Here is a 17214-nt window from a genome sequence, read left to right as displayed (position 1 = left end):
GGCATCAATAATCATTTGGAGATCCATTTGAGTTTCAAGAGTCCCAGATCCTAAAGATCATTTCCTAGTGCCAATGGGGCTCACCCTGCTGTACGGCCTAAGCCAAGGCCCATGCCACACACATGAGATGACGCACTTTGGGCCCAGGAGTTTGACAACCAGATTTCAAAAGGGGAACTTTGCTAAAATCAGGAGACTAGTCTGAGAACGAAGCTTGTCCCTCCCGGGAGCCTGGGAACAATTGGAAGTGACGCTCCTTGAGGCTCAGGCAAAAGGCAGGCCTCAAACCAGGAAGCCCCCACCGAGCCCAAAAGGAAGCCATAGAGGCAAAAGGAGGAAGGCTTCCCAGGCAAGGAAGGGGCCATCTAGTCCAACCTCCCCCGCAATGCAGGGCAGAAAGGAACACAGGCTCTGGCAAAACAAGCGGAAGTTGACACCAGGTCAGGCAAAAGGGAATTTGAGGAGCAAATGGCCAAATGCATCAAGACAAACAATAAGCATTGCTTCAATGCACCAGGAGCTGCAAACCCATTAAGAAGGCTGCTGGGTCTTTGGATGACAAAGGAATAAAAGGATTGCTTAAGGAATATGGAGAGAAGGCAAAGAAACCAAATTACTTCTTTGCACCTGTTTTTATTGTGGAAAATACAAAGTAAGTACCTACACTGAAGCTGCGGTTGTGGGGGGGGGGGGAGCTGTGTCACTTTGAGGCAGCAACAGACCAAGTTCTAAAGCAACAAGGTAAAGAGGAAACGAATGTGTTGCACGTCCAGGTGACATACGTCCTGGGTAGGTGGGGTGATTCTGGGCCCTGGGCAGAACACATGGCTGGGACCCTAGATTGCCTGTGGGGGGACCACCTTGGCCTTACAGCCCACATGAAGGAGGGAGGGAGGGAGGGAAAGCCAGCCCCCAGCCCAGCCAGCCAGGGGAGGCTTGGCCTCGTTGGGCTTTTCCCTGCGCGGTTGAGAGGCTTCTCCAGCCAGCTAGTTGGAAGCCCTTTCTGCATGGTGCGCACTGGAGGTGCTTGGCTTCCTGGCTCACCTTCTCCTCCTAGCATCTTAAACTGCAAGTCGCCCAGGGCACAGTACAGTTAAGTGAGACATAGCTGTTATTAACAAGTCCATACCATAAATATGATGCCGGCTTGTCCCTCTGTAAGAGAGTACTGTGGCTCACCCCATTCCAGGGGGAGGACTGTGCTTCCCCAAGCTTCCCATGACCCTGCCCAGGGCAGGGAGTGCAAGGACCTGCTCCCTGGGTTGGGTGACTGTAGTAGGGAGACCACTGGACAGTGCTGGCTGGGAGACTGCAAGCCCAGAGGCCCTTCCCACCATCCAGGACAGGGGTAGGTGACCAGGGCAGGACAGGAGACCATCTGAGTCACCCAGCCTGCTCACGTTCCGCTGCCTGATCCTGCTGCAGGTGGCGTGCAAAGGACCCGGCTGGGACACACAAGCCCCACTCTGGAACTCATTGCCTGCCATTCCACAGAAGAAGGGAGGCCGTGCCCTGTGATTTGGCTCTCATGCTTTTCCATGGCAGGAATGGACCGGCAGCCCTGGGTTGGAGGAGTCCTGACGCTCCCAGGGGCACTGTTGTTTCCAGGGGATTTGCTAAAGAAGCTGTGTCCCTCCCTTTCCATCTCCCCCTGCTCATTATGGCTGCTGCCTTGTGCATTTCAGCAACGTTTGCAGGAATGACCCTCCCCCATCACGGTGATCTAATTTTAATTCATATACCCTTAATTAAAAACAGGACAACAGGAGGCTGTGAAGGCTGGATCCAGTTCGCAGGAGCACGTGACGCTTCTTGCTCCATCGCCCTCCTGGGTACCCAGTTCCAGACGAAGCAACTGATCCCTGGCTTAACTTTTAAATTAAGTCTATTGTAAATTTGGGGACTCAAGAAGCCCCCCATAAGCTTTTGCAAATGTCAAGTGCCTCTTTCCAAAGGTAGCTAGGTTACAATGTTCTGTGGGAATGAAAAGGCCCTACTACGCTCCCTCTGAGCATGTCAATCAACAGACATCCCATTATCAAATCTGACGGGGTTAAAGATTGCTTCTTTGGCGGTTTGGGACTATGGCAGCTCACTCTGCCAAGCACACAAGATGCCTCCTTGATGGCAGAGCAGGCAGGGAGCGTTGGGTGGCAGGCGGGTAGGCCTCCATTCAGTAGCACCACTGGGCAGGGCCAGCGCTGGCCTGCAGAGCAGCAGGCAAGAGATGCCCAAGCAGGTCCAGTGGGCAGCTTTTCTTCTGCAGGGGTTGCATAGCTGCCATTTTAAACCACGCACGGGCCAGAGCTGACCTGCAAGGATGACCTTCCAGATTTACTGAGTACTTGAGAGATGCTCTCTTGTCTGCTGAGGCACCAACCTGTCTCCCCACAACCTCTCAGAAGGACAACATCCAAGCCTGGGAGCACCTTTCACGGCCAGGCCAATTTCCCAGGGTGCTGTGAGCCCCAGGTATCCAGCGGAGTGAGCTTCTTCTCTGGGTGGTTCTGACAAGGCAGAACTGTCCCACAGAGCCCTGACAGAGCTGGACAAACACGGAGAAGTCAGCACCAAGGGAGGGGGGGGGGCAGGTGGAAAAATCTTTTTATTGTAAAAGCCGCAAAGCCCATGGAGCCAGCAAAGCCCATGGAGGTTCCCGGGAGCCATTCCCATTGCTGTCGCTCCTCTGAGCAGGTTCTGTGTCTTTCAGAGTGGGACAGAATACAGAAATGATACACACACACCCCGCCACGCCGACAGCACCCAACCCAGGGATGCAGAGTTAGGAAACCCTCCTAGGTCTGAAGTCCTTCTGCCTTTCCTGCAGCTCTCAAGCTCTGCCAGGGAACAAGGGGACCAGCCCTGGGGCCACCTTCTCTCACCCTGTGGCCCACTCCCTCCCTCCCTCCTGACTCTCAGCTCTTCCTGATCAGGTTCAGCCTCGCCCCACCCCAGCAAATGTGGGTTAGACTAGAGGAGGGGCAACAGACAGAACACGGTCGTCGGTGTTACAATAAGGTTAGTGTCTCCCTGTTGGGTGGGTGGGGGTCACTCTTCGGGTTGTGCTAAGGATTAGAGCAAGATATTCCACAAGAGGTACTGTAGGATCAAGCACTTTTAATGTTGCCCATGGACCTGTTGCATTGTTGTACTGTTATATTGTTATACTGTTATGTTATATTGTTATACTGTTACAACCAATGTTATTAATATTATTGTTTGATTATTAATGAAGATTGTTGCATGTATGATTCATAAGTTCAATGTAAACCGCCTGAGCCTCCAGGGAGGGCAGTATATAAATATGATAAATAAATAAATAAATGTAGAAAATGCAAAAGGCCCATATTTGCATGGTCATTACTCTCCTATTGGGATTTGATCAAAGAAATTCATTAGGGGGGCACTGCTTGCTGAATTGCCTTGCGCAAGCAGAAATGCAGGCAGGGCACGTGGTCAAGATGCCTTTGCCGAAGGGCTGCTTGCCCAGAAGGCTTGGGGGAGAAAGTCTCTTGCGTTCCATAGGACCCAGCCCATGCTGAGGAAGAAGAGGGCTCTGTGACGGCAAAGCTGAGCCATGTGCCGGAAGGGCTGCCCCGGAGCAGTTCCACCCATCTGGCCTTCCCTGCAGACTGCCCGCCTGCCAGGCTCCCCCGCCCCCAGCCAGCTCTGGCTCGAGGGCTGCCCTGAAGCAAGTGAACCGGGTGGGGGTAGAATTTCAGTCATTGGCCTGGTTTCCTGAGCACCAGCAGCAGCACAAGCCTGTCTCTTCCACCACAGGGCTCCCCTGAGAGCTGTATAGACGTAATTAATAGAGGATAGATATTTACAGCTTTAATTCCAGTTCAATGGCAGCCTTTTTTCTGGGAAGCCTTTCCCTCTCTCCGCCAACATCAATGGAGTTCAAGCACTTCTGGGCAGTGCGGGGGAGGGCCGCCAGGTAGGGGCCGGAGCCTGCTGCTAGGAAATCAATGCCGCCTGCCCCTGCCTCTGACCGCTGGAACAGCCTCGCTGCTGCATGAGGCTCCCCAGCCACGGACGGACAGAAGGGTGAAGTTCCCACAGAATGGAGAACTCCTCTCAAGGCCACATGTGGGAGGCAATGGGGAGCCGGGGGGGGGGGCTTCCTAGATCACGGGGCCAGGGGGCTGCTTGGCCAGGAACAGGATTCTTCCGGCTGCAGGCTTCCAAAGGACTTCTCAGGATAAGAAAGTCATTTATCACCTATATTTAAGGTTGGATTTGCTGATATTTTATGGTATTCGATATTATTTCTATTAACATTTCATGCTGAAATTACAGAATGATTCGTGAGTGCTGAATTTTTGATTGCTCTTACACTTGCCGGGACACTATTAAAGTTGATTTATGTTAATAGCACCGTAAGAAGATATTAACAATGAAATTTCCAAAAGCACTTAGCATCCCATAATTGGAGTTAAATGACAAAAAAAGAGAGGATAATAAAGCTGGGGGGGGGGGAGAAAAGAGACTTTTGACAATATTCCCTTTGCTACCCTCTGTTTGCCGCTAGACTTGTTCTATAAAAGAACAAAATTGCTAGCTTACAAAGGGAATCCTGGTTAGCTAACAGAGGATTATGTTGTCAAATATGGAGCCAGGAGGAAGGTGACAAAAGGGTCGGGGGGGGGGGACATGCCCTTCCTCACTGTCACCTTTCCAAACAGTTTCTCAACACCCCTTTCAAAGTTGCTGGCTTACTCAGCAGAAATCTTGATGCATCCTTAGAACAGAAAGCATCAAAGAAAGCAAACCGTTTAATAACAGGCTCCCCTCCCTTCTGCCATGGGTGAAGTGGGTGAGGGGGAAGCAGTACCATGCCCAAAATGCAAACTGAGCAGCAGTCCTTCCCTCTCTGCCCAGGACAATGTCTGTGAAGGCTACATGAGGGGAACCTGAGCTGAGCATCCAAAAGCTGCCAGAAGTCACAAGAGGGGCTGCCAGGTGTGACACAGGGCAGGAGGGAGGCAGGGCGTCCCAAATGGGCAAATGGCACTCTGTACTGTGATCTGGAAGAGTTTCCCGCTCAGGAGCCCTTTCCCAGGCAAGTCCTTTGAATCACTGCCCTGAGCCCCCTCGGCCCTTTGCTCATCAACTACTTTGGGATCCTGAGGAGACGGGAAGGGGACTGGAAAACCCAACCTCTTCCTCCGTATCAGCCGATACGTCCCTACGGCCACGTTAAGGCAGGGGAGGCAGTGCTGAGGCAGGGTCATGTCCCTGCTGGCCTCTGGGGGCCCCTCTAGTGAGGCCACCTGTGCGGATTTCCTAGCATTAGAGGGGCAACTGGGGTGGGGAATGCAGGTGTCCTAATTAGCCCTGAATACCCAGAAGCAGAGGAGGAACATCACTTCCCAACAGGACATCTGTCACCAGGATCCTTCAGCCACTTTGGCGGGTGGTAAACCCAAAATGGCTGCGTGCAGGAAGGGGGGGTGCAGGAAGCGACTCTCCTTTGCATGACTTGGAGCATTTCCCAGAAATGCAGGACAGAGAAGCAGGCCTCCCACACAGGCCTCGCAATGCCTGGGCCATGGGAGACCCTCCCTGGGCCCACCTGGGGTGGGGGAGCCTCTCCAGTGCCATGCCTTGGCATATCTTTTGGCAGGTTCTGCTCTTCTACTGCATTGCTCTATTGGCTTCTTGAAAGCATCAATGCGGAGCAAGTTATGCATTTCTCTGACCCACCAAGAAAGGGAGATCCATTTCCCTCTGCTTCCTGTCTAAATGCAACGAAGAGAGTCCTCTGAGCTGAGGCCTGGCAGGACAGGGGCCGCGTTCTTTCTCCCCCCACCCCCTGCTGCAAATCACCTGCCCAGCCTTGTAGGCCCTTGGCTCCCACTGACCTGAAACACCAGCCTCTTCCTTGCTCTTTTTCCCCACCCCCATAACAAGGAGGAAACTGATCTTGAAAGGCATTTGGACGGTGCAGTGAGCTCTTACGGGTTACCTTGAGCAACCTGTGGAAAAGCAGGACTCCGCATGGATGCAACTGGAAACATGAGGGAAGCATGAGGGGAACCCAACCGCTGGCCTGCAGCCAAGTGGTGGCCCGAGCTAAGCCTCTCAGCGGCTGGCTTGGCCAAGCTTCAGAGGAAGCAGCGGCAGAGAAATGGAAACACGGATTGCCCTCTGCCCTCTGCCCAGAAGCGCCAAGACCCCCCACCTCCCGAGGCGTTTCTGCCCCGGCTGCGCTCCAACTGCCTGTCGACTCACACGAGCCTCCCTGTCCCCATCCCTGGTTTTCTTTCAGGAATTCACAAACATTTCCCACAGATCAATATCAGTATTGATTATTCATTGCGAGGGAGTCGTGAGTCTTTGGCGATCCCGCCTGGCAGAGGAAGCAGCCCAAGGTTGCTGGGAGATATCTCGCTTTCTCTCCAGAAGCCCAACGGCAAGAGAGACCTGAACACATCTGCAGGAGAGGAAGAAAGGAAGAGAAAGGAAAAGTCGAAACGGAGGGGGGGGAGAGAGAGAAAGGAGAGCAGCCGCTGCCAGAAAGAAACAGCCAGGATGAGAAATCTGGCTCCAGAGCCCTCCGGGAGAGCCTCCAGCGGACCTATCGCTGCAAGAACAAGGAGCGACCTGGTGTTCTGGCAGCCGCTGCACAAATATGTTGGGGAATTCCTTGCCTCAGCCTCAGCCTCAGCCAAGGAGGAGACCCGAAGCCCTGAAGGGCAGCTAGATGTCTTCCTTCTGCCTCTCTGGCAACGTGCAGCCATGGGCTCCTCGACTGCAGGACCTCCCTGCTCTCTGGCAAGAGCCAACCTCGGAGAGGACCATCCCATTCCGAGTGAGTAGACACAAAGCCTTCCTTCCTTCCTTTGCTTGTTTGCTAGTGAGAAGCCGGCAGTGCTGGGCAGGGAACGGATGAGCACACTGGGGATCAGCTAATGGCTGCGGATATTTAAAAAGGGATTCAGAGGAAAGATATGAAGGGATCACAAACGTACAGTTTGGATCTCAGCCAAAAAGGAATTGGGGAGCTCCTAAATCATGCTGACTGCTGCTGCCAGGACTTGGAGGGCAGCCCCTTGGGTGGGAGGGCTATGACGAGACCCGGCACAAAGCCAGGAGGGCAACACACTGGGCAAATGCGGGGGGGGGGGGGGGGCTGGAACTGGTCCTTGTCTCTGGAGCTGCAAGCAAATTCATGCTAGGGGAAGCAGACCAGAGTCCAACACAGTCCCAGCAGCAAGCAAGCCACACAAGAGGGGCAGCAGACCCCTTGACAGCTCCAGAAGCCCTACTGGCCTTTTGGAACAGCTCAGGCCATCCCATCCCAGTGGAGGGCCAGCGAGACTGGCCTGGCTTCACACCCTTCCCCCCCCCCCTCCTGAGAACGCACATATTCAAAAATGGCAGCCATCGGCAGAAATGGGTGCTGGCTGGCAATCTTCCAGCCTAGGAGGTTATGCACCATGCCAACCTCAAGGGAAGGCAGCACAATCTGCTAAGCGGGGTTGGTGCAGGATTTTGGCCCATCAGAAGAAGAAGAAACAATGTCTCTAGGGAATTCCACAAACTCCTGGAGTAGGCTATGAGCCACAGTGATTAAACGGAGCCTCCATGGCCAGAGGCAGAAACCCTCTAACGGCTAGGACTTCAGACTCCATGGGCACAGGGAGGGTGCTGGACCGGGTGGAGCAGTCCTCTGATCCCCCACAGTGGCTCTTCTCTCTGCAAGTAAGAGTCTGTTGGGGGTTGAGGGGGCAGCATTCACCAATCCAAGAGGGACTTTCTGAACATTTGGGTAATAAGAGGCTATTTGCTTGTTTGCAGGGAAGAAAGGGAGACAGTCAGATCAGCTCAAGACAGGCAGAGTGGCTGGGCCTTGTAGCCCTCCTTGGAAGCTCTGCTAGCCTTGCCGGTCAGGCCCTCCTTCCTGAGCTGGTGCTCTGGAGAGCTGTGGGGACCTGACTGGAATGTTAAGTACGGAGTTCCGCGTCATTAGCATCACCCCAGGCAATCAGCACAGGCAGAGCCCCTCTTCCTGGAGGCTGGCTGGCTGGCTGGCTGGCTGGCTCACCGCTCCAGAGCCAGGCTCTTTGTTAGCGCAAGGGCTCCCCCCCACTCCCCATTTTCCGCCTAGCCTAGGAAAGAAGGCCGTGCTTCCAAGAGCAAGGATGAAAACAAGCCGTTTCTCAATAAGCGAGCGGGGCAGGGAAAGCACATAGACGCCACTTGTGTGCCTAGATGGGAGGGTTAGCGTGGTCACCACAGCCCTTTCTCAGGCTGCCCATAAGGACCAGGAGGAAAGAGCGAGAGCCTGACCTATCTGCATTCATTTGAGATTCTGTTTAGGCGCTTCGTGTTTTGTGAAAGAATGGCCAAGTGTGGCCTGCCTTTCAGATCAGGGCCAGCACTTTGAAAGCAGCCTTCCTGCGCTGTGAGATCTGCTCCCGCATGGTCAGGGCAGGCACTTCTCTTTGATCTGTCCTCCCAGAAAAGCACCACTAAGAAGGGTGCCCCTGCCCTCCACCAGGCCCCCCTGCCTTTATCTTGTGTGGATAATGGGATTTTCAGAACAGATAATTATCTCTCAAACCAACAGGTCAGCCTTGTAAACAGCCTTCTGAACTTCGTGAGAAGCAGATTCCAGGCCGAGAAAGAAAGCAGCTCCCCACACGAGGCACATTAGTGGAGGAAATTTGTGCTGACACTTTTAAGAATGGTTTCCAGAAATGGTAGATGGACAAGAGAGACAGCTGTTTATTGGCGCGAGGGGGGGAGGGACACACAAATGAAATGCACCATCCAAGTTCACAGAATCAGCATTTCTGTCAGATGACTGGCTAACCTCTGCTTTAAAACTTCCAAAGAAGGAGAACTCATCACCTCCTGAGGAAGCCTGTTCCACTGAAGAACCACTCTAACTGTCAGGAACTTCTTCCGGATGTTTAGCTGGAATTTCTTTTGCATTAATTTCATCCCACTGGTTCTGGTCCGTCCCTCCGGAGCAAGAGAGAACAACTCTGCCCCGTCCTCTATATGGCAGCCTTTTAAATACTTGGCTATCAGATCCCCTCTCCGTCACCTCCTCTCCTGGCTAAACAGACCAAGCTCCCCCAACCTTTCTTCATACGTATTGGTCTTCAAACCCCTCACCATCTTTGTTTCCCTCCTCTGGACATGCTCCGGTTCGTCTACATCCCTCTTCAACTGGGGTGCCCCAAACTGAACACAGGACTCCAAGTGAGGCTAAACCAGAGCACAGCAAAGTGATACCATCACAGCAAACTGGTACACAATCTGGAGACGATACTTTTCTCATCTGCCTTCTTCATCTGTATTGATTGTTTTATGCTTCCCAGACTGCATGCATTTTATTATTTGTTGATTCTTTGGAGCTGATCTTGTATCAAAATAATGTTTCCAATCATGAGCTGTATGTTTACACCCAAACCAACTACATTTTTGTTCCTCAGTCTTGCATCCTTGCCAAAGGTGATGCTCACCCTCTTAGGTATTAGACGCTTCTGGCTTCACCGAACGTATGTCTCCATATAGACAACGTAACTCATGCACACTGCCTACAGTGTTAGCAGCTTGCCCCTTCAAGAGTCCACAACAACCGTTCTGTCATCGCCTCCTCTTATCTTTTTCGCCTCTGGTCTTCTGAACACATGTGGTGTATTCCTGGGTAAGAAAGGTTTCTGCAGCAGGTGTCCAGAGAACCCTGATTCCTGCAGTGTTTCTCCTTTCAAAGTTCTGACTTTTACAGTTTCACTTTGAAAGTTTGTCATGGTTTACAGGATAAGAAACCACTGGCATTTGGGTGGTGGGTTTTTTCCCCCAAAGTCTTTTGCACTGCGCAATGCGGATTAAAGTTTGCAATGATCAGCTGTCATGGCAAGCACTCTTTAGCCATTGGTTTCCCCTGGATACTGATGGGAGGTGGGGGGAGGGGGGGTGCCAGATTTCAATCGATCGATCGATCAATCAATCAATCAATCAATCAACCAATCAACCAATCAATCAATTCTTTATTCTTCTAGCCCACCCTTCCAATCCTGCTCAGGGCAGATAAACAACTTCATAAAAACATCATATATAATTAGGTCAAAACATGATTATTCTAAATCCCCCCAATAATATTCCAGGCATCAAGGAGCTGATCTCTCCCTATCCCAGCAGTGGTCTAGGCTGGGAAGCTCCTGGATGTTTCAAGATGGGGCCTGGAAAGAACAGGGACCTCAGTGGGGGATGAGGCCTTGGAGTCCACCCTCCGAAGCACAACTGTTCTCCAGGGGAACCAATATCTATAACCTGGAGATGAGCTGTAATTCCAGGGGATCCCCAGGTCCCACCTGGGGGTTGGTAGACTTCTTACCAGACATCACATCATCAGCTTAGAATATGGCAAGTACATACCTTGGGTAACTTCTGGATTCATATCTGTACCTTAAAACGCAGCTGATGAAAGCCCAAGAATTGTTTCACAAAGTTCCATCTTGCGAGAAGTCTGCGATCCACTCTATCCTATACATTTTGGGTAAGTACTGCTTCAAAGTCTCCAGCAGTCAAAGAAACATGTCCTTGAATCCTGGGTGGTTGTTCCACCTGGAAATGCCTGGTTGCTCCCCTGGCGCTTCTGAAGACAACCATCCACAACGATTCTTAGTAGGCTGAAGGCACAGAACTAAGAAGAACCAGCCTCCCCTACCTCACCCGGCCATGGAGATGGAAACGCAGCGACACCATGGCCCCCCTCTCGTTCATTTGGGGAGAGGAACTGTTGCCTCTTGTCCAAGACGGTGGGCATCTTTCTGGTTCATTGCCTGCAAAAGGAAAAATGGGATCGATATCAGTCTTTTGCTCATACGCCTCAGCGCCAGTGATCTGGGTCACCTGGGCAGCAGGTGATAAAACCTGTAATCTGCCATTTATTGGTCTGTTTCCTCTGGTTAAGCACATGTCTGCCTTAGCTTCCCCCCCTTTTTTCTGGTCTTGCACACATGTAGTATTCGCAACACTTTCCAGAGGTGTCCTTTTCAGACTCCCCCACATCATAGGATCATAAAATCATAGAGTTGGAAGGTACCTCCAGGGTCATCTAGTCCAACCTTGAACTTGATCCACACAACAACCGACAGCCAATGCAGCTGCCTCAGCACAGGCTGGACGGGGGCCCTCCATGGTGCTCCTGTGAGGACCCTAGCAGCTGCATTCTGCACCAGCTGCAGTTTCTGGGTCAAGGACAAGGGTAGGCCCACATACAGAATTCCATCCTCAAGCATCTGGCTATGTGCAAATTTAATGCACCTTTAAGCAGACCCTCAAACCACACAAAACAAACAAAACAAAACAGAAAGAGATATTACCAGATATTCCCCTTCCCCTTCAGAGTCAGTGGTGAGGCATTTGCTCCTTGGCCTGGACACACCGGGGCCTACCCAAGGATGAGTTTGAGGATCCCTGTCCCAGCACTTATCTCCAAGAGTCAGGATCTCTCCGTCACTGAAGGGATCCCTGAATTCCCTCTCAATGCAAGCTTTGACTGCTGGCCGCCCACAGGTCCCTTTGCATTTCCCCTCAAGGGCTGGGCCAAGACGCCCCCCTGAGTCAGCCCAGCCACTTCTCACCTTCACGTTTCCTGCTCTGTTTGGTATCAGGCCACCCATCCCTACTTGACCCCCTGCCAGCCAGCCAGCCAGCCAGCCAGCCAGCCAGCCCTGGACCAGCCCTTCTTACCCGCCAAGCAGGAGCCGCAGCGGCCAGGAGGCTCCCAGGACCACAGAAACGCTGGCAGGCCCTGCCGCAGCAACCGCTATGGAACTCTCTGGTGCCAGGATTCCAGTGGCTCTTTAAAGGCAGCCCCCCGACATACCCCCCCCCCTGTACAGCCTCACGTGCTGAGGGGCAAATCTTTTCCTATCAAACCTAATCTAATTGCTGTAGCAACATAAAACGCATGGTATCTGTACCATTTAAACAGTTCACATATTTATAGGCTTAAAAGTTATCAATGCCTTAGTTTTCTATAAGCAAAATTGTAGAATACCCAGAGAAAACTGCAGGCTGATGCATCCTGTGCTATTTTCGCACATGTACCTTATTTTTTGCTGCCTGGAGAGCTCAGTGGCCAACGGAATGTCTGCCACACCGCCTTCTGATCCTCCTCACCCCCAGCAAGGCAGAGCAATTAGCTACCTGTCGCCCAATCTGTGTGGATGTGTGTCACAGTGGTTTGAGGGAGAGACTAAAAGATCAGCCATGCGGTCAACTCAAAAGGACCACAGAAGGCATGCTACTGCCAAAATGCCATGGGAGCCCTGCATGCTCCCCTCGTGAAGATCTGGTCTCCTAGGCAGAAACGCCACTTGGACTAAAAGCCTTATGTGTCTATAGAATGCCCCCTTCATATTTCATGTTCCCAGTACTCCCTGTGATTTCTGGAAAACTGAAAAAGGGCCCTGAACAGAGTGAGGAAGTGCTCCTGCCCCTTCTCTCAAGCCATTTTTATCTGAACTAACAACATGGGGTGGGGGGGGGATTGGCTGGCTGGCTGGCTGGCTGGCTGGCCAGGAGCAGGCTGGGTGGGTGGTGACCACCAGCGGCATCCCATGAATGGCACAGTGGGGAGGGGGCCTGGTTACAGGATTCCATCACTGTCCCTCTTTTAGGACGATTGTATTAAAAACTGGCTTGCAGCCAACCCTCACCCCCTCGCCAGCTGTCCCGCACAGGGGTGCCTAGTTGCTTGCCTGGCAGGGCACGCTGGACAGCCGTGGCATCTGCCTTTGTCTTGAGACAGACATACTGAGGTCCCTGTTTGTGTCTGGTTACAATTAGCACCCTGCTAAATTCTATGCCCTGTGCCAGGCCAAGAGGAAACACCTTTTGTTCCCTGCCAGGAATGAGGGCTCCTCACAGGAGGCTCCGGGACAGACTGTCCTGCCTTTGCCTTTCATTAGGATTTTGTTTCTCAAGGCAAAGCTGGTGGTCTATTTTCTCGCTGCTCTGACCTCTTAAAAATGCCCACACCTGCTTTGATCACAGTAGAGTGCACTGACAGGCCCACTGGGACACCCCCAGGAGGCTACTCTCTTTGCCCTCAGGACAGTAAGGCTGCACTGGACTCTCAGGGCTCTCCTTCCTTCTGCAAGGTCTTTTGCATTCCCCAACCCAGCAAAAGCAGCTGGTTTCTGCAGTCTGATTAAAGGAACTGGGCATTTGATCTGTAATTGTTTTTCAATGGCTGTATCTTCTTCTGTGTTATTACGTTACATGGCTTGCGTTTGTACAATATTGAAAATCAATAAAACTACAAAAATGTATTTCCCCCTTTAAAAGTGAAAGTGCTTTGCAGGGGAGAGCCTTCTCCCAGTGGTAGCACTCTGCAGAGTCTCTGGGCCTTCTGGGATGGAGGCCTAGGGACTTGTGGCTTGGCCCAAACCCTAAGAGGATCTTGACTGTCCACTGCCAAGTCAAGGCAACATCTGGCTTGCCTAAAGGAACATCTGTGCTTCCACCTGGTTTGTCATTTCTCCAAGGAACCTACGTGGCTACCCAGGAACCTCTGTAGCTGAATGAGGATTTCAGCCCCTTAGTCCACACAATAACCACGAGGGGCTAATGGCACAGCTCAATGCTCTCTCCAGATCCAGGAGAACGGCTGGTGCGGCCACAGACACCTGAAAGGGGGTCACTTTTGCTTGAGCAAAGACTGCCTGGGAACAGGACTGCGGAAACCACGACAACAATTAATCTCCTCAAAAATATCGCTTGATTCACAGACAGATATTCCCCTCAAGATGAATTTTGGCATATAACAGGAATTGTTAATAAATATTTTGTGCCATTTTAGATTCTTCCCCACCCCCCACAGCCACCCACAGCAAGCAGAGAAGCATGCTGCAGAATGTGCCTCTCTAGCCTCATGCCGTGCTTGACTAGGGCCAGGAGCCATGAGAAATCTCATGATTATTGTTTTTACAAAAGCAGGGCTTAATAATTCAACTGTAAATAAGGATGCATTTGATTCAGAACCTCTCTCTCACACACACACACACACACACAGCCTGATTAGCTTCTGTTCCCCCCCCCCCCTCCTCCTCTCTGCGCTCCTGTCTTCCCACAGCAACCACCTTCTCCAGAGTAATGCCAGGGCTCTGTTCCGCCCACCACCACCACCACCACCACCACCACTACCGCTGGCCTGTGGGGCTGAGGTGGCTGAGGCGGCAGCTGGGGGGGGGCACTGCCTGGCTGCTGCTTGCTGCACCTTAGGCTAATAGAAGCTGGAGGGGGGGGTCTAGAGGCCTGCTTGGGGCCCCAAGTCAGGCACCGTCCCCTCTCAGCCCCGCTTGCCCCACAAGGGCCGCTCGGGCCGTTCACAGACTGCTGATGTGCATGCAACTGCTGAACATGGGCCATTTGGTCCTTGTTTAACTCCACAGGGCTTTCAGGCCTGGGGAGGTCAAAAATTAACTCTGCATCCTCTCTCTCCCCCCATGGCTGAGCCCACCTCCCTGCCTGCCTGCCAAGCACTCTCTGCCCTTGCTGGAAAGCAGCCCCAACACTCCGCTCCCAGCTTGCCCACCTGTGGAAAGAGGCATGGGGGAAATTGGCGGAAGGGGGGGTGTATATGCAAGGGACAGCCAGGAACACACCTGCCAGCGGGCATGCCAAGCAGGGTTGCCAACCGTGGCTGGAGAGCTCCTGCTTCCCAGCCAAGAGAAATCCGTCCTCCTGATGCAAACGGCTCCTCCAGGAGGAGTCTATGGCCTTCCACCCTCCGAGGCCCCTCCCCTCCACCAACCTCACCTGCTGTCCTATTCTTCATCCAGAGGATTTGGACTTCCCTTGATTAATTTAGAAATGTTTTATTATTATTATTATTATTATTATTATTATTATTATTATTATTATTATTATTATTATTATTATTAATCTTCATATATGTCTATATTGTCCCCCCTTGCGGCTTTCCAAAACTGTCTCTCATACAGGAACAATCACGTGGGCTTTCCTGTAGGCTCCCAAAAATGCTAAGATGAGTTGTCAGATATTTGACTGCTAGATAGATGGGGTTCTGCAATTCAAGACTGAGCCAATTTTTTGAGAATTGCAGCAGTGTTTCTGCAGGATTCTTGCTGTTGCAAACAACACTGTCTTCTCGAACTGAGCTGCTGTTATTTGCTGGATGCCCAGAATGCCCAGGTGTTTCTTGAGACTTCCAGAAACTGCTCCAGGGACTCCAGGGATTACTGGCATGATGGTAACCTTCTTCTCTCAGAAGCTCTCTTCTGTTAACTCTGTTTTAGGCCTTGGTATTTGATGATCTCCTGTTGTTCTTTCTTTTCTACACTGTTTTCCCCTGGGATTACAGAAGGGTCAAGAACAAAACAGAATCATTGTATAGTGTTATTTTGAATCGAGGACTGATCAGCATGATATGGAAAGAAAAGTGTCCCAATTCAGTGACTACCAGATCATTATTATGTCGCTGTCGTCATCGTTGTTTTAGAGAGGGAGCTAATTAATTTAGAGAAGGAACTGAGCCATTTTGGATGGGTGGTATAGAAATGTAATTAATAAAAATAAATTATTATTTTTCAGCATTTCATGTAAAGCTCGCTTTAGTTTTTTTTTCTCTTATCTATCCAAGATGCTTTTCTTAAAAAGCCACAGGAAGAAGAACAAACATTATTTACGGCAGGAATGTAGAGCAGCAGATTTCAGAGTCCTGCTTGGGTCATGGGTCAGAGCAGGGACAGCTCTTAAGCGTCACCTAGCACAGAAGCTTTCACTTGGATCCTTTAGAATTCCTGATGCACCTGCAGAAATGTCACTGCAGGACGGGGCAGCCAATCCGGATGCTGTTCTCTGGCCTTGGCTTTGCCCTGGCAAGATTGCTATCATTGGGGAGCCTCAATATGCCTTTGTATGATCTAGGGCTCTAACAGTAATTATTCCTCGTTACATAAAGTAGATAAAGTAATGTCCCCCCAAGTGGGCAACCAGCCCAGCTCCTTCAGGAGAGGAAAAAGTGACATGGAGGCAGCGAGAAGGGGCTTAAGAGGGCTGCACAGTTGAGCCTCGACTCCCTTCCTTCCTCTCCCTCCCCTCCCTCCCCTCCCTCCCCTCCCTCCTCCCTCCCTTCCTTCCTTCCTTCCTTCCTTCCTTCCTTCCCCTCCCTCCCTCCCTTCCTTCCTTCCCATTTGAAATGGGGGACAGAACAGGCCCAGGGATCAAGGAGATAAAAGCCAGGGCAAGACAACTGCTTCTGCTTTAACGCACCGCCATCAAAGGGAACAAATCAAATGTGTGATTGGGAGTTTGTGCTGCTTCTGGTGGCACATTCTGCAATCTTGGCTGTTAATGGGGTGGGGGAGGGGGTGCCTTTGATCCCGGACCTCGGCCTGCTGCAGACAGGAGACCGCTGGGCTCACTGAAGGACAAGTTCTGACCCTCCCCCGCCCTACATGGGTTCTTTGCAAGCACACCTGGGAGAGAACAACAGCAAGCCCCAGTGCTTCCATTAGCAACACTCAGGCATGAACGGCCTCTCCGGCAGTGGCTACACCACAGTGCCTCTGTGGCCATTGCCACGCTACATCCTGGCAGGGCCCTGATGAAATGCTGGCCCCCGTAGCAAAGCTGCTGCTTCAGGAGGGGTGGTCTGCCGAAGTGCCCCCAGCAGCCCCTTCCCTCCTGGAGCAGGGCAGTGTGGGGGGTGGACTGCAGGGTGCCCACTTCCTTGTGGTAGTGATCTGACAGATGGCCTGAACCTTGCCCTCGGGCACTGTAAAGCTAGAAGAGGATGGATCTATTATTCATGGGAGAAAGAGAGGCTGAATCAGGCAGGAAAGGAACCTTAGCCGTGATTAGCGATCATGCCCCTCAGGGCCCCAGGATCACCTTCCGGGGGCACAGAAAATGCAGAGGCAGGAGCCCCTGCTGTTTGCTGGCCAAGGGAAGAAGGGCAGCAGGGTGGGATTGTTCCTGGCAGCAGGCCAAATTCTGCCTTTGGATTTGGAGGGTCTCAGTGGCCTCAGTTTTCTTCGGGCAAAGAAATGTGAAACTTCTTTTGCTACTTGGGAATGAAAGCAAACTGTGCAAGAGCCTGGCAGGCGAAAGCACCGTGGAGATGGAAACTGGGAGCAGCCCTAGGCCCTCCTCTGGGGCAGCACACAACCCACTGGGCCTTCTCCTGGCCCCAGGCATGCCTTGCCCTGAGGACTC

General features: G+C 52.0%; 1 protein-coding gene and 1 long non-coding RNA gene across 3 annotated transcripts in view; one reads left to right on the top strand and one right to left on the bottom strand.

The window, feature by feature from the left end:
- Positions 1–17214, bottom strand: part of ZFHX3 (zinc finger homeobox 3) — a 191335-nt gene that overhangs the window by 133732 nt on the left and 40389 nt on the right. Inside the window, exon 2 of one of the 2 annotated variants that reach the window (XM_077309607.1) lies at positions 10399–10805. The gene's annotated coding sequence lies outside the window, so the exon portion shown is untranslated. Of the gene's footprint in view, positions 1–10398; positions 10936–17214 lie in introns of those variants that run through there. The other variant, XM_077309608.1, reaches the window with a different exon arrangement.
- Positions 6367–9869, top strand: LOC143823364 (uncharacterized). Its single transcript, XR_013226471.1, has 2 exons — positions 6367–6817; positions 8579–9869. It is a non-coding gene; the product is annotated as an uncharacterized LOC143823364 (long non-coding RNA).

The sequence above is a fragment of the Paroedura picta genome, chromosome 14 (assembly GCF_049243985.1).
Source record: "Paroedura picta isolate Pp20150507F chromosome 14, Ppicta_v3.0, whole genome shotgun sequence".
NCBI classification, from domain to species: Eukaryota; Metazoa; Chordata; class Lepidosauria; order Squamata; family Gekkonidae; genus Paroedura; species Paroedura picta.
Note: the sequence above shows the minus strand (reverse complement) of the source record. Positions and strands in the feature narration are given on the sequence as shown.